Source organism: Natator depressus, chromosome 4 (assembly GCF_965152275.1).
Source record: "Natator depressus isolate rNatDep1 chromosome 4, rNatDep2.hap1, whole genome shotgun sequence".
NCBI lineage: Eukaryota > Metazoa > Chordata > Testudines > Cheloniidae > Natator > Natator depressus.
Window position 1 is genome coordinate 59,933,277 of NC_134237.1, and position 5,461 is coordinate 59,938,737.

The 5,461-nt window shown below is 39.4% G+C and overlaps 1 long non-coding RNA gene across 1 annotated transcript; it reads left to right on the plus strand.

The window, feature by feature from the left end:
* The first annotated feature begins 600 nt into the window (after nt 1–600).
* On the plus strand, nt 601–4,038 carry LOC141986499 (uncharacterized). Its single transcript, XR_012639299.1, has 3 exons — nt 601–624; nt 856–895; nt 3,952–4,038. It is a non-coding gene; the product is annotated as an uncharacterized LOC141986499 (long non-coding RNA).
* The last annotated feature ends 1,423 nt before the right edge of the window (nt 4,039–5,461 follow it).

Below are 5,461 nucleotides of genomic sequence, written 5' to 3' on the forward strand. Positions count from 1 at the left end.
GTTTATCCTGGAAACAAGTGGAAACCAGAGGAGTTCAAACAGCACATGACTATAATGTGCTTCTGGTGAAAAATGCCACTTATTCGGTGGGATGCGCTGTTGTGAAGCAGGTGAAGTTTCTGCATAGACTTCAGGAGCAGCCATAATGGCAAAGGTGACAGAAAAAGAGGAGTACAAAAAAAGGAATTCAGTCCAGCAACCGCACTGTTTATACAATAAAGAGTTAAAAGCTCCAACACCCAATCATATTATTGTTTTTACAGACAAAAATCTAAAATGCATTTGCATGCAAACATGGTACTGGCTAAGCCTCTGCGGGATAAAAATGGACAATGAGAAAGACAGATGCATTTTACTCTTAAGGATTTCAACACAGGACTGGCGATAAGTTCTGGGACTCTGGTTGTTTCGAATCTGCTAGTTAGTTCTCGGCACCATCTCTGTGACCTATCACTGTCACTTTGCATAATGGAAATGTTCAGCCAGCAGCGAATACCTTGGGGTTTTGATTGGCTAAAATGAAGGAAGCACAAAAATATTTTCAATCAGCACTGGAACAAACTTCACATTGTACAGCTGCAGTGAAAGTACCGTCCCTCTGAGACCCTCTAGAATTTGATTAAGGTATAAGTAAACTTGACTCATATTTTATGAATGTTCATTTTCATGATAAATTTTTTAAAGAGACAGCATAGATTTTCATCAAGTGGAAGAAATGAATACTGTTATTTTGATGTGAATATTATGGCTTTAATGTGAAGCAATTCTTGACACCAACTGAGGAAACCAGATAGGTTGAGCCACGAAATGTAATACCAAGGCTTTGAAATTAAACGCGCTTTTATTATTCAACAGGAAGTACTGCCAAAATGTCAGACTTGCACCATGAATTGAGGTGAGAATTGTGGTGATCTCTGGATGTCTTTAAAAACAAAGGAGGGGGAAGCGGAAGGGGGGAGGAAGAGGATAGCTGCAGATATTACAGAAAGATTTATGTATTTTAGTCCAAGAACATGTCGTGTGATTTTTGTCCTGGCATAAGCATCTTTCATTTCACATTGCCACAATGGCTATTAAGTTGTATGTTTTTCCTTTAAATCCACCTTGAATACATTTTACCCTAAAAAGTCAATATATTGTTAATTATTTTAAACTGTTTAACTAATCTTAGTGCACAGCGAACTTAATGTCTGAAACTAACACTTTGTTTGTGGAAGATTTTTTTAACTAGACCTTCCAAAAGATTTTATAAAGTACCATTAAATTAAATTTCCATTATGATTTAGTTACTCAAGACCACAATTTTTCCTACCATGCTACAGCAAGTGGGAAGGAGAATATAGAATTTAATAACTTAAAGGGATATTAGTTCCCTCTGAGCACGAGAATAGCCAATGGCCCTTATAGAGGCCAAGGAGGTGTTTTCTCTGAGCATGCTTTATTCCACAGGGGATACGTTCATGTTGAGCACAGAGAGGGATGTTTAATTTTGCCATCTTCCAGCATAAAAAGGTAAAATTGCAGAGGTGGCAGTGTTGTCATCAAGAAGGGATAGATATGTAAGTTTATGACCTTCTCAGACTACATAGCTGTGCAAAAATGTGAAGACAAAAAATGGCATCTACATCTAGAATGTATACTTTCAGTTTTTATTTTAAGGGATGAGTCTCTAGGGAGGGGGGAAAACTCTGTGAAGTTGCCCTTGTGGATTTCCCCCAAATGGTTCTGTTTAGTAAAGAGGCAGGTTTTGTTTCCTGAAGAATGAACTGGGGGTTCTATCCCTGGACATATGTGTAGTGGAGTATCTGGATACAGTCTTTCTGTTGGTATCCTGGGGCAGATCCTAAAACAGAGTAAGTTGTCATAGCACCATTCACACCAGCTAAGGATATACTCTCCTGTGCCTCTACCCTGGCTCTGGGTTCCTCTGCGCCTCCTTTTCCACAGAGAGCTTTGTCCTGCACAACAGAGGTGCAGAATACTGCACAAATAAGCACCAGGTAAAAACTGATGAGTAAGACAGGGGATGTACAAAGGAACAGATGAGAGCACTATGGCATGGCAACCAATTGAAACCCGCCTATCAACAGGAGTATAACCAAGCGGGGAGTGTATAGCTAAATATCGAATCTCCATGTTGAGATTGTGTTCAAGTTCATGGCTGCTCAGACACATATGGATCTCACCCATCTTTTACCCTGCACTCTTGAGGGTAAAGAAGTGGGTGTGCAAGGGGCTTGAGATTTTGTGCTCAGTGCAGAGGCCCCTGCCTAATGCTGAATTTTATTTGCCATCACACATAATCACTTCTCACACTGTGCTGAAGTGCAACAACTTTGCTATCCATGCTAGGCACTGGATCAAGGGCTAAGTGGTCATTATGTAAAAGCACCTGGAACTTAAATAGCTGTGTTTCCACACGCCATGGTGCTTTTTTTTTCCTGCACAGGCTTTAATAGATTAAGTTCATACCTGACTCTCCAAACATGTTTTGCAGTTTTTAAATAAATATTGTTTGTGATGAGCAATGGATAAATACATCTTGAAAAAGATGGAGAAAAGGCATGCCCGTTAGCAGAGCCTCTGAGTAAGTCATTGCTTAGGTGTTTAACAAGAGGTATTGTGGGCTGGTATTGAAGTGCTTTTGCTAAGTAGAGGAAGTGGTTTCACAAGGAGACATGGAATCTAAGCCCCTGGCTGACGGCTGCTAAGCATGGTATTCCAGGTCTGGAAAAGAGGAACTGGGAAGAGGATTGTCATTTTTTCCACAAAAGAGAAAACATATAAAAAGCTACAACATGGCAGACTCTGGAAGAAAAACAACCTCTACAAAAAGAACCTGATTACAGTGATTCCATCTAAAGCAAAAATAAAATAAAATAAAATAAAAATAAAATAAAAGATCAATTGGCTAATAAATAAGTTCAATAGCAATCAGAAAGCAACATTGTTTCTGGAGTTACCATATATTTTGAACATCAACAGCATATACCGTATCTAGCAGTATAGGGTAGGGCAAACATGTAAGAACTTCATTTATATATAAGCTATTGCTTCTGCAAACTGTTCCCTGCTAGGCTTAGAGGACATTCAAATCACACAAAAATTCTTAAATGTTATTTTAAAATACATTGGGACAGACTCTTGTCTCCTTTGTACCCGAGACTATACTGAAGTTAGAGCTATCTTGGATTTACATTACTAATGAAAGTAGAATAAGACCCATTGTTTCCAACTCTATGTTTGATCTGAGGAAGATACACTTTGCTAAAACATCACCATTGCAGTAGGAACTTGCTGCATCTGTTTTTATGTAATTAATTTAAAGTGTGTGGCTTCTGTAATGGATTATGTTTGAATTAGTTTTTTTTCCAATATACATACACACACACCCCCCACTCTTACATGTATTTATGCATGTATACATTTTAAGAAAAATATATATTACACAGCTGGTTTTACTTTGTCTTAGCACCCAACACTTCTATTATTTCTTCATGAATTTCTTTACTATAAGAAATGTATTACTTATAGCAGAGTTGCATGGTGTGACTTTTAAATCTGGTCAAATATTATGGGACACATTTTCAAAAGTGGCCTCTAAAATTGTGCATGCAGAGCTTTTCACAATACCCAAGTTTTTATGCATAAAACTAGGTATCTAATTAGCTTATTTTCATACAACAATCCAATTTTTTGCAAACATTAAAAATAGGCCTGAATTATTTCATGCAGAAAAAAAATCCCGATATGTTAAAAACTCTGAGCTCTGAGGGGCAAAGACTGTGTTTATTATTTGTTCAGACCAGGTCTAGCACAATGAAGCCCTAATCCTTGATAGGGCCCCTAATCCAGCAGGATGCTGTTATAATACAAATAATAAATAATAATAATAATAATTAATGATGTGGTTTTACAAAATGGATTGATGCTGAAAATTTATCTGTATAGGTTCAAACTTTCCTGATGGAATTGGTTCGGATTCAAGTTGCATGTATTAATGAAAATGATCTTAAATGATATCGATTCCTCTCAGCCAGATGGATCCCAGAACAAGCTTTACAATCTGAGTATACAGACTTGGTCATGTATAAAAAAAGTATGTTGCTCATAAATGAAGAGTAGGTACTTCGGAGGGGAAATGAGAGCAATTTAGCAGCACAGAGCAACAGCAATATAGAATTGTCCCTATAACATTCTTTTGGGAAAGAAGGAGCTTGAGTGATGTCTAGATGATGCTGGGGTTGGTCACTTTACAAAACATGTGGTAGTAGGTAGGTAGATAGACAGATAGGTAGGACGGACTGTTTTCATCTCTGGTTTTATTTTGATCCCATCTCTGGCTAGCCATTCAAATAGTAGTCCACGAACCAAGTAATAGTACAGGGACAACCTGGTACCATACAGTTACTACGCTCATCAACACATCATGGCCCCAAAGGAACCGGATCTGGCAGTTTAAGCATGTGGCCAAGTCCTGCTCACGTGCTGAAATCAGAAGCAAACACCAGAGGGAACGCTCATAGTGCTTTTCTGGAGAATCAATAAGAACAATAAGCACATCCCCCACTTTCCCCTTCTGCCACCCTGAACAATCTTGCTCGGCTTCACCAATAAGGGCACGACTTTCCATGCATCTGGTTTTACTCCATTCAACGCCTTCCCTCCTCAAACAGCCACAGGCAGAGGGCCGGCTTTTTCCCAGAGAGAGGAAGTAGTAAAGGGGATTCTAAAGAGAAAGCATGGGCCAAAGCACATCACTAATGGATCCAACCTATTGAGAACTCAGTCAGTCAAGAAAACAAATTTTTAAAATAGATTTTACTTTTACTGTAAAGAAGCTGCCCACTAATTCGGTGAGTTTTAGAACTTTCTATGGTACCTGCACTAAGTTCCCTGGGTTGCTTATTCATTTTTAAACTATTTTTGTTTTGTGACCACTTAAAATGTTTTCAAAAAATTCTAAAGGTTTCATCAATCTAAATTCTTTTGGGCGGTCTTGGCCCTAATCCAGGACTACCAAATGTCACATCTTGCACAGGATTCACATATTTTGCAGCCTGACACACATTCCTGGAGAGCCCATCGGAAATCTCATGCATCCATCTGGACTGTGGAAATAACCTGTGATTGCAGCTGTTGGCCAGAAATGGCTGCTGTACCTGTTGAGCAAGCAGCCAACTGGCCTCTCTGCCTCCCTTCTTGCTACTCCGCTTGCTGGATCTGAGCATCTCAGGAGCAGCCAGAAAAAGTAGGTGGTGACAGCAGCAGCAGCAAACAGAAAAGGTGGCTGTGGGGACAGAAGACGAGGGACTCAGGAGTGGGCTGAGATTCCCCCAGACAGTGAAACACCACCCAACTCAGGATTCCAGACATTTTAAAGCACATACCCCTGCCACAACTGCCAGTTTTAATGCAACTCTCTGCTCTACCTCCACCACAGCTTGGGATGAGGGGTGTT